The sequence below is a fragment of the Capra hircus genome, chromosome 8 (assembly GCF_001704415.2).
Source record: "Capra hircus breed San Clemente chromosome 8, ASM170441v1, whole genome shotgun sequence".
Taxonomy (NCBI): Eukaryota; Metazoa; Chordata; class Mammalia; order Artiodactyla; family Bovidae; genus Capra; species Capra hircus.
Window position 1 is genome coordinate 37,520,382 of NC_030815.1, and position 16,724 is coordinate 37,537,105.

A 16,724-nucleotide genomic window follows, 5' to 3' on the forward strand; every position below is an offset into this window, starting at 1 on the left:
GCATTTGAAAATACTTGTTTAATTAGAAATTTAGGCCAATGTCCATCTTTGTAGTCGCTCAGTTGTGTCCGACTCTTTGCGACCCCTTGGACTGTAGCCCACCAGGCTCCTCTGTCCATGGGATTCTCCAGGCAAGAATACTGGAGTGGGTTGCCATATCCTTCTCCAGGGGATCTTCCCAACCCAGGGATCGAACACAGGTCTCCTGCATTGCAGGCAGACGCTTTAACCACTGAGCCACCAGGGAAGCCCTTCTTCTTGCTACTCTTTTTTTAAAAAAAATTTATGAAGTATAGTTGATTTTCAATGTTGTGTTAATTTTTTTCTGTACAGCAGAGAAACTCAGTTATATATATATATTCTTTTTCATTATAGTTTTTCACAAGATGAGTATAGTTGCCTGTGTTATGCGGTAGGACCTTGTTGTTTATCCATCCTATAGTTGACCTCTGCTAATCCCATTCCCTCCCTCCCCTAATCCATCCCTGCTTGGCAACCACGAGTCTATTCTCTATATCTGTGAGTTTGTTTTTGTTTCATAGATATGTTGATTTGTATCACATTTTAGATTCCACATAATTGATATGTGGGTTGATATCATATGGTATTTATCTTTCTCTTTCTGATTTGCTTTTGCTTAGTATGATAATCTCAAGGTCCATCCATGTTGCTGCAGATGGCATTATTTTATTCTTTCGACGGCTGAGTAATATCCGTTGTATGTGTATGTGTAATATCCATCGTATGTGTATACACACACATACACACCCGCCACATCTTCTTGCCCATTCATCTGTCAGTGGACAGTTAGGTTGTCTCCTTGTCTGGGTTATTGTACATAGTGCTGCTATGAATATTGGGGTGCATGTATCTTTTTGAATTATAGTTTTGTCTGGGAGTGAGAGTGCTGGATCATAAGGAAACTCTATTTTTAGTTTTTTGAGGAAGCTCCATACTGTTTTCCATAGTGGTCTCACCAACTTACATGACCACCAACAGTATAAGAGGGCGCCTTTTCTTTACACCCTCTCTGGCATTTGTGGTTTGTAGACTTTTTTAATGATGGCATTCTGAGTGATGTGAAGTGGTACCCTCATTGTAGTTTTGATTTCAATTTCTCTAATAATTAGCCATGTTGAACATCTTTTCATGTGCTGATTGGTCAGCTGTATGTCTTCCTTGGAGAAATGTCTATTTAGGTCTTCTGTCACTTTTTGATTGTGTGTTTTTTTTGTTAGGTTGTAAGTGCTCTTTGTATATTTTGGAAATTAAGCTCTTGTTTGTCACATCTTTTGTAAATATTTTATCCCATTCCTAGGTTGTCATATCATTTTGTTTATGGTTTCCTTTGCTGTGCAAAAGTTTGTAAATCTGATTAGGTTCCATTTGTTTATTTTTTGCATTTATTTCTATTGCCTAGGGAGACTGACCTAAGAAAACACTGGTACAATTTATGTCAGAGAATATTTTGCCTATGTTTTCTTCTAGGAGTTTTATTGTGTCATAACTTATGTTTTAGTCTTTAAGTCATTTTGAGTTTATTTTTGTACATGGTGTGAGGGTGTGTTCTAACTTCACTGATTTATATGTGACTGTCCAACTTTCCCGGCACCACTGATAGCTTAAGGTAAACTGTGTCAGATTGCTGATTTCTGAAGAAGACTTAACTTTGGGACCAGGGACCAGGTTTGATCACCCAAGAGCTTTTGTATAGCAGAGTTTTATTAAAGTATAAAAAGGGACAGAGAAAGCTTCTGACATAGACATCAGAAGGGGGATGGAGAATGCCCCCCTTGCTAGTTAGCAAGGGAGTTATATACTTTTTAATTAGTTATTACAATAAATCAAAGGAATGTCTCAAGTTTGTGAAAATTTTACCAGACCCACTCCCATAATTTATGTTTTAAGATAACAGGATTAGCCAGAAAGTTTTCAGGAAGGAGAAACTGTCCTCAAACACTATACATTGTTGTTATATAATCCTTTAGTACAGAGTTTAAACTGAGTTGTTTGTTGTATAATCATCAGTTCCGGGCTAAGACTAAGGAATGTGGAGAAAAAAAGATGTTTGTCCTTTCCTCCTCCTTGAGAATTCCAGACCCCTATCTCCACTTGGAGAGCCCCAGACCCTTTTCTCCTCCTCGGGAACCCCGGACTTCTTATCCACCTGTCTAGGAATTGACTCTCTCACCACTTGCTGAAGAGACTGTCTTTTTCCCATTTTATATTCTTGTCTCCTTTGTCAAAGATTAATTAACCATAGGTATCTGGGTTTTTTCCCTGAGTTTTCTATTCTGTTCCATTGATCCATATGTCTTGGTTTTTTTTTGCCAATACCACACTGTTTTGATTACTGTAAGCTTTGTAGTATTGTCTGAAATCTGGGAGAATTATGCCTCCTGAATTGTTCTTTTTCTCAAGGCTGCTTTGGAAATTTTGCATCTTTTATGGTTCCACATAAATTTTAGGATTATTTGTACCAGTTCTGTGAAAAATTTCATGGGCAATCTGATAGGGATCACAATAAACCTGTGGATTATTTTGAGTAGGATTGCCATTTTAACAGTATTAATTCTTCCAATTCAAGAACGTGGTATATATCTTTCCATTTCTTTGAATCATCTTTAATTTCCTTTATTAATGTTTTGTAGTTCTCAGCATATAAGTCTTTCACTTCCTTTGTCTGGTTTATTTCTATTTTTTTGATAACGATTTTAAAAGAGATTGTTAGATTACATGCCCTTTCTGACCTTTCACTGTTAGTGTAAAGAAACACAGCAGATTTCTGTATGTTGATCTTGTATCTTGCTACATTTCTGAATTCATTTATCAGTTCTAATAGTTTTCATGTGGAGTCTTTAGAGTTTTCTACATAGTTATCATATCATCTGCATAGAATAACATGTTTACCTCTTCCCTTTCCATCTGAACACTTTTTTTTTTTTTTATCTGATTGCTATAACCAAGACTTCTAATAATATGTTGAAGAGAAGCGGTGTGGTGAGAGTGGGCATCCTTGTCTTGTTCTAGGTTTTAGCAGGAAGTCTTTCAGCTTTTTACTGTTGAGTATTATATTAGCTGATAATATATATTGTTTGTTTTGAACTGTGGTGTTGGAGAAGACTCTTCAGAGTCCCTTGGACTGCAAGGAGATCCAACCAGTCCATTCTGAAGGAGATCAGCCCTGGGATTTCTTTGGAAGGAATGATGCTAAAGCTGAAACTGCAGTACTTTGGCCACCTCATGCGAAGAGTTGACTCCTTGGAAAAGACTTTGATGCTGGGAGGGATTGGGGGCAGGAGGAGAAGGGGACAACAGAGGATGAGATGGCTGGATGGCATCACTGACTCGATGGACGTGAGTCTGAGTGAACTCTGGAAGTTGGTGATGGACAGGGAGGCCTGGCGTGCAGCAATTCATGGGGTCGCAAAGAGTCAGACACGCCTGAGCAACTGAACTGAACTGTCATAAATAGCTTTTCTGATGTTGAGGTATGTTCCCTCTATACTTACTTTTGTAAGGATTTTTTATCATGATTGGATGTTAAATTTTATCAAATGCTTTTTCTGCATCTATTTAGATGATCATATGGGTTTTGTCCTTTCTTTTGTTGATGTGGCATACCACACTAATTGATTGAATTTGGTAAACCATCTTTGTGACCCTGGGATGAATCCCACTTCCTCATGGTGTATGATCTGATATTTTTGTGTGTTGTTAGGTTCAGTTTGCTAATATTTTGTTGAGAATTTTTGCATCTATATTCACCAAAGATACTGACCTGTAACTTTCTCTTTTAATAGTGTCTTTGGTTTTGTTATTGGGGTGATTGTGGCTCCACAGAATGTCTTTGGGTGTGTTCCCTCCTCTTAAATCTTTTGGAAGAGTTTCAGGACAATCATTATAAGTTCTTTGTATATTTGGTAGAATTCCCCAGTGGAGCCATCTAGTCATGGACTTTTGTTTGTAGGGAATTTTTTATCGTTATTATTACAGATTATATTTCATTTTTAGTGATTGGTCTATTCAAGTTATCTATTTCTTCTTGATTCAGTTTTGGTGGACTATAAATTTCTAGCAAGTTTTCCATTTCTTATAGACTGTCCAATTTGTTGGCATATAATTGTTCATAATATCTTCTTATTGCTTTTTATATTTCAGCAGTATCTTTTGTGATTTCTTCTTCTTTATTTCTTATTTTGTTTATTTGGGTCTTCTCTCTCTTCTTCTTTATGAGCCTGGCCAGAGGTTTGTCAACTTTGTTTACCCCTTCAAAGAACGAGCTCTTGATTTTATTGATTTTTTTCTATTTTTAAAAAATCTGTTTTGTTTCCTCTCTGACTCTATTATCTCCTTCCTTCTGCTGAATTTAGGTTTTGTTTATTCTTTTTCTAATTCTTCTTGTTGTTAATCTTAAGGGCTTGGAACATACTCTGCTTAGAATGGCTCTGGAAATCCCATGGGAATGAAGATGGGCCAGAGGACAAAGGGAGGGGTCCTGCTTAAGTTTTGTTCCAGTTTAAAGGAGAGAGGAAACAGGACCTTAAAGTCTTTTACTCTAAATTAATGTAACCAAGCTTCCCATGGTGGGAGTTAGCAGGATTCAGGCCAGAAGTGTGGCCAGAGTTAACTGCTGAGCTGTTGGCTGATACATTCTCTCATGGCCTCTCCAAAAATCCAGCAGGTGAGCAGTGAAGGTCATGGCTGTAATGGACATAAGCATGAGTCATAACCAAGTTAAATATCACCATAAATTTATTAATGACACATCTCCCCTCTGCTGTTTGAACTAAAGGATGGGTTTCCCAGGTGGCACTAGTGGTAAAGAACTCACCTACCAATGCAGGAGATGCAAGAAATGTGGGTTTGATGCCTGGGTCGTGAAGATCCCCTGCATGAGGAAATGGCAACTGACTCCAGTATTCTTGCCTGGAGAATCCATGGACAGAAGAGCCTGGCAGGCTATAGTCCATTGGCTCACAAAGAGTCAAACACGACTGAGCACACACACATAGCATGGCATGATGAGACTGGAACTTGTGTCCCTAAGTCTCTGGGCCGAGTTAGATAAGTTCTCCTGGCTCTGGCTCTTGAACCAAGATGGGCACAGTGGGCTGCTGACAGGCTCCCTTGCAGCTTGTCTTCCCTCCAGCAGACATTAGAACTCCTGTGGTTTTCTCCCAGTACTTCAGTCATTCTTTCACCTGGCCTTCGAGTATTCCCAGGCCCTGTGAAGAACAGAGGATAGAATCCCTCCCATGTCTTCCAGCCCATCTTACTACCACTATCCACAAGAAAAGATTTGTGGACTGAAGAAAGGATTTTGGATAGAAGTCTAAAAAGATTTAAAATCCTGTTAATGCTGAGTCTTCATTGAGATACAAATAGCACCAACTTGGTTATTCTTTCATTAACTCACCACATTGCACTGCCTTGGGTGTCCATCTATTTTAATGTCTCCCATCAGCCATAGGGAAGGACACTTGGGGTTAAACATAGACCCAGTAGTTCCTCAGGGTTTGGGGCTCATGTGTACATCTCAGTGATCTGCTCCCCTAAAATAATAATAAAACAATCATAATTCAGAGGAAGAGAGAGAATACTCTTTACTACAGTCTTAAATTCAGGCAGATGCTATGCCAAGCTTTGACATCATATTTTACTTAATTCTCACAATAACCCAATAATCTAAATAGTATCTCCATTTTAAAGAGACACAAAGATGGTAATAAGTTTGCCCAAGGTTACACAACAAAAAAAGAGTGAAACCAAGATTCAATCTCAGGTTTCTCTGCTTCCAAAATACCTTCATCTTTGTAAAAAATAATATATTCTTATTAAAATATCCATGCCCTAGGAAAGGATAAAGAAGACAGTGGGAAAATCACATGTAATTCCACTGCTCAGATATAATCACTTTTAACATTTGGTGTGTTTCTTTTTAGATCTTTCCCCCCGTGCATCCACATAATACACACATACATGAAGCATATATCAGCTCATATATCAAGGAACTCTTGAGCATCTGCTATGTTGTAGGTACTGTTCTACCTGCAGGGGTGCTCCCAAGACCCCATCCTAGAGAAACTTACATTATAGTGGGGGAATCAGAAAATAAATAAGTCTGCACTCTACTGTGTACTAGCATGTATGTCATATATGGCTATGTAGGTTGTATACTACTGACCACTGGGGGAGCTAATTACGCTGTCACGGAGGGGAATGATCTCCTCAAGAGTTAGGCACAACTCCTAACCCACACATAATGGATACTGATATGAGACATAAAGCAGCATAAAGGAGAAATATTATGTTATGAATGAGAGGTCAGAGACTACCTCTTTGATTAAGCAATATTTGAGAATTACCTAAAAAAAGAGAGAACAAGCTCAGTAGGAATCTGAGAGAAGAAAGGAAATAGTAAATGCACAAATCCTAATGCATACGTTTTCTGGGCATGATCAAGGAACAGACAAGAGGCTAGTACAGGTGGAAAGCAGTGATTCAGAGGAAAAGGGTGGGAGATGAGGTCAGAGAGGCAGCAGGGGCCAGATGACAGCGTCTTGTGAGTATGATAAGGACTTTAGATTTTATCCTTTGTGATAAAAGCCACTGGGGAGTTGTAAGCAGAGCTGAATGTCTTAAAAGAATGAGTATGTTTGCTTTACAGGGAAAGTGAAAGAGGAGGCAGTGCAATCATGTAGAATCATATTGGTAGCTTAGACTGGATGAGAGTTGTGGAGTGATGAGAAATATTTAGGAAGAAATATTCAGATTCAGGAAGTGTTCTAAGATGTTGCTGGCATTTGGAGATTTCAGACAGTACCAGCAAGATTCACTGATGCTCTGCTGTGGAATATTAGAGAAACCTAGGAGTGCCGATGACCTGAGTGGATAGAGGAATGTTTTATGGGTTGTAGAGCATAAGAGGAGCAGGTCCAGGGAAATGCAAAGATTCCATTTGGGGAATTAAGTTTTCAGATGCCTCTTTTTTTGTTGTTATTTTTTTCTTTTTGAAAAACATTTTTTAATTTTATATTTTTAAAACCAAAAATATTTTGTATTGGGGTATAGCTGATTAAGAATGCTGTGGTAGTTTCAGGTGATCAGGGAAGGGACTCAGCCATATGATACATGTATCCATTCTCCCCCAAACCCCCTACCTATTCAGGCTGGCACATAGCATTGAGTAGAGTTCCATGTGCTATACAGTAGGTCCTTGTTGGTTATCCATTTTAAATATAGCAGTGTGTACATGACCTTCCCAAAGTCCTTAACTATCCTTTCCCCCACAGCAAAACCATGAGTTCATTTTCTAAGCCTGTGAATCTGTTTTATACGTAAATTCATTTGTATCATTTCTTTCTAGATTCCACATATAAGGGATGTCATATGATATTTATTTGTCTGACCTACTTCACTCAGTATGACACTCTATCCATGTTGCTACAATTGGCCTTATTTCCTTTTTTTTAATGGCTGAGTGATATTCCATTGTATATATGTAGCATATCTTCTTTATCCATTCCTCTGTTGATGAACAACTAAATTGTTTCCATGTCTTGGCTACTGTAAGCAGTGCTGCTGCTGCAGTGAACACTGGGGTGCATGTATCTTTACAGGCCATGTTTTTCTCTGGATATATGCCCAGGAGAGGGATTGCAGGGTTATATGGTAGCTCTATTTTTAGTTTTTAAGGAACCTCCATACTGTTCTCCATAGTGGGTATAGCAATTTACATTCCCATCAACAGTGCAGGAGGGTTCCTTTCTCTCCACACCATCTCCAGTATTTGTCGTCTATGGATTTTTTTAAGACAGCCAGACTGACTGGTGTGAGGTGATATCTCATTGTAATTTTGATTTGCATTTCTCTAATAACGACATCTTTTCATGTGCCTATTGGCCATCTGTATGTCCTCTTTAGAGAAATATCTATTCAGGTCTTCTGCCCATTTTTTTGAGTGGGTTGTTTGTTTTCATGCTATTAAGCATCATGAGCTGTTTGTAAATTTTGGAGACTAATTGCTTGTCAGTCACATCATTTGCAAATATTTTCTCCCAGTCTGTAGGTTGTCTTTTTGTTTTGTTGTTCCCTTTGTTGTGCAAAAGCTTTTGAGTTTAGTTAGTCAGTTCAGTCACTCAGTCATGTCCAACTCTTTGCGACCGCATGAACCACAGCACGCCAGGCCTCCCTGTCCATCACCAACTCCTGGAGTCTACCCAAACCCATGTCCATTGAGTTGGTGATGCCATCCAACCATTTCATCCTCTGTCGTCCCCTTCTCCTCCTGTCCTCAATCTTTCCCAGCATCAGGGTCTTTTCCAATGAGTCAGCTCTTTGCGTCAGGTGGCCAAAGTATTGGAGTTTCAGCTTCAACATCAATCCTTCCAATGAACACCCAGGATTGATCTCCTTTAGGATGGACTTGTTGGATCTCCTTGCAGTCCGAGGGACTCTCAAGAGTCTTCTCCAACACCACAGTTCAAACGCATCAATTCTTCAGCACTCAGCTTTCTTTATAGTTGAACTCTTACATTCATACATGACCACAGGAAAAACCATAGCCTTGACTAGACGGACCTTTGTTGACAAAGTAATGTCTCTGCTTTTTAATATGCTGTCAGGTTGGTCATAACTTTCCTTCCAAGGAGTAAGCGTCCTTTAATTTCATGGCTACAGCCACCGTCTGCAGTGATTTTGGAGCCCCCCAAAATAAAGTCTGACACTGTTTCACCTGTTTCCCCATCTATTTGCCATGAAGTGATGGAACCAGATGCCATGATCTTCATTTTCTGAATGTTGAGTTTTCAGCCAACTTTTCACTCTCTTCTTTCACTTTCATCAAGAGGCTCCTTAGTTCTTCTTCACTTTCTGCCATAAAGGTGGTGTCTTCTGCATATATGCTGCTGCTGCTAAGTCACTTCAGTCATGTCAGACTCTGTGTGATCCCATAGACAGCAGCCCACCAGGCTCCCCCGTCCCTGGGATTCTCCAGGCAAGAACACTGGAGTGGGTTGCCATTTCCTTCTCCAATGCATGAAAGTGAAAAGTCAAAGTGTAGTGGCTCGGTCCTGAGGTTATTGATATTTCTCCCAGCAATCTTGATTTCAGCTTGTGCTTCCTCCAGCCCAGCATTACTCATGATGTAGTCTGCATATAAGTTAAATAAGCAGGGTGACAATATACAGCCTTGACATACTCCTTTTCCTATTTGGAACTAGTCTGTTGTTCCATGTCCAGTTCTAACTGTTGCTTCCTGACCTACATACAGGTTTCTCAAGAGGCAGGTCAGGGTCTGGTATTCCCATCTCTTTCAGAATTTTCCACAGTTTATTGTAATCCACACAGTCAAAGGCTTTGGCATAGTCAATAAAGCAGAAACAGATGTTTTTCTGGAACTCTCTTGCTTTTTCGATAATCCAGCGGATGTTGGCAATTTGATCTCTGGTTCCTCTGCCTTTTCTAAAACCAGCTTGAACATCTGGAAGTTCACGGTTCATATATTGCTGAAGCATGGCTTGGAGAATTTTGAGCATTACTTCACTAGCGTGTGAGATGAGTGCAATTGTACAGTAGTTTGAGCATTCTTTAGCATTGCCTTTTGAGTTTAAGTAGGTTCCATTTGTTTATTTTTGGTTTCCCCCCCCCCCATTATTCTGGGAGATGGATTGAAAAAAGATGTTGCTGTGATTTATGGCAGAGAGTGTTCTGCCTATGTTTTCCTCTAAGAGTGTTATAGTGTCCAGAGTAACATTTAGGTGGATCCAGGGCAATTCGAAGGGGAGACGGATAGGTGAGGAAAACTTATGTATTTAGAAAATATAAGATTAGATTAGGAAGAAATAGTATAGTAAGAAATTTAGGCAGAGAAAAAGAGGCTGAATAACTTGGTTTACGGGGAAAACCAATAAAACTTCGAGACAAGAGGTTTGCACCATCTACGTTAGGCCACCAGCGCCCACTTGAATATCGAAGGGTACCCCACCTTAGGCTCCCTTTCGCGTGGATCTTAGCAGCCAGGGCAAGTAAGTAGACGTGGTGAGCCTCCCCGCTCCAGATGGGAATTCAGCCGAAAAAGAGGAGAAAAGAAAGACATGGGGAAGCCCAGCATCGGTGCAAGACTCCAAAGACTCCACTTTCAAAATCAGCCTATATATCCCAAGTTGTACATAAAGAAATAATGGAATATGCAGAGTTATGCAGGGGCAGCAGTCCTGACCCTCATTGAGACCAGGCTTTCTTTTTGCATACCCTCCCATATACAAAAGGTCTCAGGTCGTTTACATTATCTTCTGGCCAAGAGGCCTGTTAACATTTTTATGGCTCTCTTCCTGGATAACTGTCTATCAACCAGAAAACTCCTTTTCCCTAGAAGTGTTTTTTCTTTACTCTGCATCACCCTCAAAGTACTAAATAAAGTTACATTCCTGTAGAGCAAAGGTGCAGTGGGTTATAACAAAGAAAGTGCTTAACTCAAAGATCTAATGTCGCTAATACCAGGTCTACTACCTGTTTTTCTATATACCAACTATCTCTACAAATAAAAGATATGAAAATTCGGCAGCAAGTATTGGCTCAACAAATGAAACCTTTAATCAGTCCTGTTCTAATGATTTTGACTCCTCGGAAGCCCCTACATTCCTAGATGTTTTAAGCTTCCTGTGCCTCCCGCGGTCGGGAGGCCTCAAACAATCACATGTGCAGCTGTACGAGTCCTACAGGCAGGCTAGAAAGCCATCAGAGGGGTTTTTGGATTGAAACACCCTTTCAAATGCAGAAGACTAAAGCCTTGAGATGACTTTTTCCAGAGTGTGTCAGGAGAGTGGAAAAGCAGAGTACAAAGGCTAGCAGACTTTGGTTTTGAGGGGTACATGCTCAGGAAATACCAGGGGGAAAACCTGAGATCTGACTCGACCTTGCCCATCAGATCTCTGCCACATGACCTTGTCACGGGTGGGATTCCTCACGCTGGCTCCCAGCAATTTTGAGCTTATTTTTGTGTATGGAATTAAGTAATGATTTAATTTCATGTTTGAACATGTGGCTGACCAGTTTTCCCAGCACCATTTGTTGAAGAGACTGTCTTCCCAAGGTTGTGTAGTCTTGCCTCCTTCGTCACTGATGAATTCACTATAGGTACATGGGCTCATTTCTGGGTTTTCTATCCTGTTTCATTAATCTGTTGTTTGTAACAGCCAGTACCATACTGTTTTGATGACTGTAGTTTTGTAATATAGTCTGAAGTCAGGGAGCTTGATTCCTCCAGCTCTGTTTTCCTTTTTCAAGATTGCTGTGGCTATTTGGAGTCTTTTGCATCTCCTTACAAATTTTGAGATTTTTTTTTTTTGTTCTAGTTCTGTGAAAAATGATGTTGCTAATTTGACAGACATTGCGTTGAATCTGTAGATTGTTTTGGGTGATATAGTCCTTTTAACAATATTGATTCTTCCAATCCATGAATGTGTGGTATACCTTTCCATCTGTTTATGTCTTCTTTAATTTCTTTCATCAGCATCTTACAGTTTTTGGAGTACAGGTCTTTCACATGCATAGCTAGATTTATTCCTAGGTATTTTATTATTTTTGATGCAATGGTAATTGGAATTGCTTCTTGAATTTATCTTTCTGAACTTTCATTGTCAGTGTATAGAAATGCAACAGACTTTTGTTTATTAATTTTGTAACCTGCAACTTGATGCTTTTGAACTGTGGTGTTGGAGAAGACTTTTGAGAGTCCCTTGGACTGCAAGGAGATCCAACCAATCCATTCTGAAGGAGATCAACCCTGGGATTTCTTTGGAAGGAATGATGCTAAAGCTGAAACTCCAGTACTTTGGCCACCTCATGCAAAGAGTTGACTCATTGGAAAAGACCCTGATGCTGGGAGGGATTGAGGGCAGGAGGAGAAGGGGATGACAGAGGATGAGATGGCTGGATGGCATCACTGACTCAATGGACGTGAGTCTGAGTGAACTCCGGGAGTTGGTGATGGACAGGGAGGCCTCGCGTGCTGTGATTCATGGGGTCGCAAAGAGTTGGATACGACAGAGCGACTGAACTGATCTGACTGAACCTGCAACTTTACCAAATTCATTGAGTTCTAGTAGTTCTCTGGTGGCATCTTTAAGATCTGTGTATAATATCATGTCATCTGCAAACAGTGACAGTTTAACTTCTTCTTCTGCAATATGGATTACCTTCTTTTTCTTCTCTGATTGCTATAGCTAGGACTTCCAAAACTATGTTGAATAAAAGTGGTAAGAATGGACATCATTATCTTGCTCCTAATCTTAGAGGGAATGCTTTCAGCTTTTCACCATTGAGTATGATGCTAGCTGTAGGTCTGTCATATATGACCTTTATTGCATTGAGGTATGTATCCTCTATGCCCCCTTTCTGGAGAGTTTTTACTATAAATTGGTGCTGAATTTTGTCAAAAGCCTTTTCTGCATCTATTGAGATGATCATATGGTTTTTAATTCTGCAGTTTGTTGATACAGTGTATCATATTGATTGATTTAAAGATGTTGAAAAATCCTTGCATCCCTAGGATGAATCCCACTGGATCATGATGTATGATCTTTCTAATGTATTGTTTGGATACAGATTTCTAGTATTTTATTGAGCAGTTTTGCATCTGTGTTCATCAGTAATACTGGCCTGTAATTTTCTTTTTTTGTGGTATCTTTGTCTGGTTTTGGTAGCAGGGTGATGGTGGCCTCATAAAATGAGTTGGGAAGTTTTCCTTCCTCTGTGATTATTTGGAACAGATTCAAAAGGATAGGTGCTAACTCTTCTCTAAATGTTTGATAAAATTTACCTGTGAATCCATCAGGCCCTGGACTTTTGTTTCTTGAGAGATTTTTTAATCACAGTTTCAATTTCAGTGCTTGTGACTGGTCTGTTCATACTTTCTATTTCTTCCCAGTTCAGTCTAGGGAGACTATCTTTCTAAGAGTTTGTCCATTTCTTCCAGGTTGTCTATTTTATTGGCATACAGTTGTTCATAGTAGTCTTTTATGATTCTTGAAATTTCTGTGGAGTCAGTTGTAATTTATTTTTCATTTCTAATTTTACTGATTTGAGTCCTCTCCCTTTTTTTTTTCTTGATGAGTCTAGCTAAAGGTTTATCAATCTTGTTTATCTTTTCAAAGAACTAGCTTTTAGTTTCATTGATCTTTGCAGTTGTTTTCTTTATCTCTATTTCATTTATTTCTGCTCTGATCTTTATGATTTCCGTCCTTCTACTAACTTAGGGTTTTTTGTTCTTTATCTAGTTGTTTTAGGTATAAGGTTAGGTTGCTTATCTGAGTTTTTCTCGTTTCTTGAGGTAAGATTGTATTGCTATAAACTTCCCTCTTAGAACTGCTTTTGCTACATTCCATAAGTTTTGGACTATTGTACTTTCATTTTCACTTGTCTTGAGGTATTTTTTTTTATTTCATCTTTGATTTCTTCAGTGATCCAATGGTTGCTTAGTAGCATATTGTTTAGCCACTCTATGTTTGTGTTTCTTAAAGTTTTTCCTTGTAGTTAGTTCATTTCTAATCTCATTACATTGTAATCAGAAGAGATGCTTGATGTGATTTTGATTTTTCTGAAATTTACAAAGACTAGACTTGTCACCAGGATGTGAGCAGTCCTGGAGAATGTTTTGTGTGCACTCGAGAAAAATGTGTAGTCTGCTGCCTTTGGATGAACTGCTCTATAATTATCAATCAAGTGCAATTGTCTAAAGTGTCGTTTAAGGGCTATGGTTCCTTATTGATTTTCTGTCTGGATGATATGTCCATTGATGAAAGTGGGGTATTAAAGTCCCTCACTATTATTATGTTACTGTCAGTTTCTCCCTTTATGATTGTTAGTATTTGCTTACATACTGAGGTGCTCCTATGTTGGGTGCATATATCTTCTTCTTGGATTGAACCCACAATCATTATGTAGTGTCCTTCTTTGTCTTTTAAAACAATCTTTGTTTTAAAGTCTGTTTTGTCTGATGTGAATATTGCTACTCCAGTTTTCTTATGATTTCCATTTGTTTGAAATGCCTTCTGCTGTCCCCTTACCTTCAGTTTGTAAGTGTCCATAGGTATGAAGTAGGTCTCTTGCAGACAATATATATATGGGTCTTGTTTTTAAATCCATGCAGCCAGTCTATGTCTTTTGGTTGGTGTATTTAATCCATTTACATTTAAGATAATTATCAATATGTATGATCCCATTACCATTTTGTTAATTGTTTGGGGTTTATTTTTTTGTAGATCGTTTCCTTCTCTTGTGTTTCCTGCCTAAAGAAGTTCCTTTATCATTTGTTGTAAAACTGGTTTGAAAGTGAAAGAAAGTGAAAGTGAGGTCGCTCAGTCGTGTCCGACTCTTCGCAACCCCGTGGACTGTAGCCTACCAGGCTCCTCCATCCATGGGATTTTCCAGGCAAGACTGGAGTGGGCTGCCATTTCCTTCTCCAGAGGATCTTCCCGACCCAGGGATCAAACCCGGGTCTCCTGGATTGCAGGCAGACGCTTTAACCTCTGAGCCACCAGGGAAGCCCTAAAACTGGTTTAGCAGTGAATTCTCTTAACTTTTGCTTGTCTGGAAAGCTTTTGATTTCGGCATCAAATTGGAATGAGAGTCTTGCTGGGTAGAGTATTCCTGGTTGTTGGTTCTTCCCTTACATCACTTGGAATATATTATGCTATTGCCTTCTGGCTTATAGAGTTTCTGTTGAGAAATCAGCTGATAACTTTATGGGTTTTCACTTGTAGTCTTTTTTCCCTTGTTGCTTTTAATAATTTGTCTTTAATTTTTGCCATTTATTACATGTGTCTCAGTGTGTTCCTCCTTGGGTTTATCCTGCCTGGGACTTTGTGTGCTTCCTGGACTTGGTTAACTATTTCCTTTCCCATGTTGGGGAACTTTTCAGCTATTATCTCTTCAAATATTTTATCAAGTCCTTTCTCTCTCTCTTCTCCTTCTGGGACCTCTATAATGTAAATATTGGTGTATTTAATTTTGTATCGGGGCTTCCCTGGTGGCTCAGAAGGTAAAAGCGTCTGCCTACAATGAGGGAGACCCGGGTTTGATCCCTGGGTTGGGAAGATCCCCTGGAGAAGGAAATGGCAACCCACTCCAGTACTCTAGCCTGGAAAATCCCATGGACTGAGAAGCCTGGTAGGCTAAAGTCCATGGGATCACGGAGTCAGACACGACTGAGCGACTTCACTTTCACTTTCACTTTTTCAATGTTGTATCGGAGGTCTGTTAGGCTGTCTTCATTTCTTTTCATCCTTTTTTAAAATATTCTGTTTTGCAGCATTGATTTCCAGCATTCTGTCTTCTGGGTCACTTATCCATTCTTCTGCCTCAGTTATTATGCTATTGACTCCTCCTATGTATTGTTCATCTCTGTTTGTTCTTTACTTCTTCTAGGTCTTTAGCTACCATTTGTTGCATCTTCTCAAATCTTTGCCTCCATTCTTTTTTAGAGATCCTGAATCATATTCACTATCATTATTTTAAATTCTTTTTCTGCTTGGCTGCCTATCTCTACTTCATTTAATTGTTTTTCTGGAGATTTATCTTATTCCTTCATCTGGAACATAATCCTATTTCTTTTCATTTTTGGAAGTTTTCTGTGATTGTGGTATTAGTTCTGTAGGCTGATAAGATTGTAGTTCTTATTTCTTTTGTCTGGCTTCTGATGGATAAGCATAAAAGGCTCGTGAAAGCATCTAGATGGGAGGGACTGGCTGTGGGGAAAACTGGGTCTTATTCTGGTGAGCAATTCAGTTCCATCACTCAGTCCTGTCCGATTCTTTGTGACCCCATTAATTGCAGCACGCCAGGCCTCCCTGTCCACCACCAACTCCTGGACTTTACTCAAACTCATGTCCATCGAGTCAGTGATGCCATCCAGCCATCTCATCCTCTGTTGTCCCCTTCTCCTCCTGCCCCCAATCCCTCCCAGCATCAGGGTCTTTTCCAGTGAGTCAACTCTTCACATGAGGTGGCCAAACTATTGGAGTTTCAGCTTTAGCATCAGTCCTTCCAATGAACACCCGGGACTGATCTCCTTTAGGATGGACTGGTTGGACCTCCTTGCAGTCCAAGAGACTCTCAAGAGTCTTCTCCAACACCACAGTTCAAAAGCATCAATTCTTCAGCGCTCAGCTTTCTTCATAGTCCAACTCTCACATCCATACATGACCACTGGAAAAACCATAGCCTTGACTAGACGAATCTTTGTTGGCAAAGTAATATCTCTGCTTTTTAATATGCTATCTAGGTTGGTCATGGAGAAGGCAATGGCAACCCACTCCTGGATTTTCTTGCCTGGAAGAAAATGGAGCCTTGTAGGCTGCAGTCCATAGGGTCACTAGGAGTCAGACATGACTGAGTGACTTCACTTTCACTTTTCATTTTCATGCATTGGATAAGGAAATGGCAACCCACTCCAGTGTTCTTGCCTGGAGAATCCCAGGGACGGGGGAGCCTGGTGGGCTGCCATCTCTCGGATCGCACAGATCGGACATGACTGAAGCGACTTAGCAGCAGCAGCAGCAGCAGGTTGGTCATAACTTTCCTTTCAAGGAGTAAGGGTCTTTTAATTTCATGACTGTAATCACCGTCTGCAGTAATTTTGGAGCCCCCCAAAATAAAGTCAGACACTGTTTCCACTATTTCCCCATCTATTTGCCATGAAGTGATGGGACCAGATGCCATGA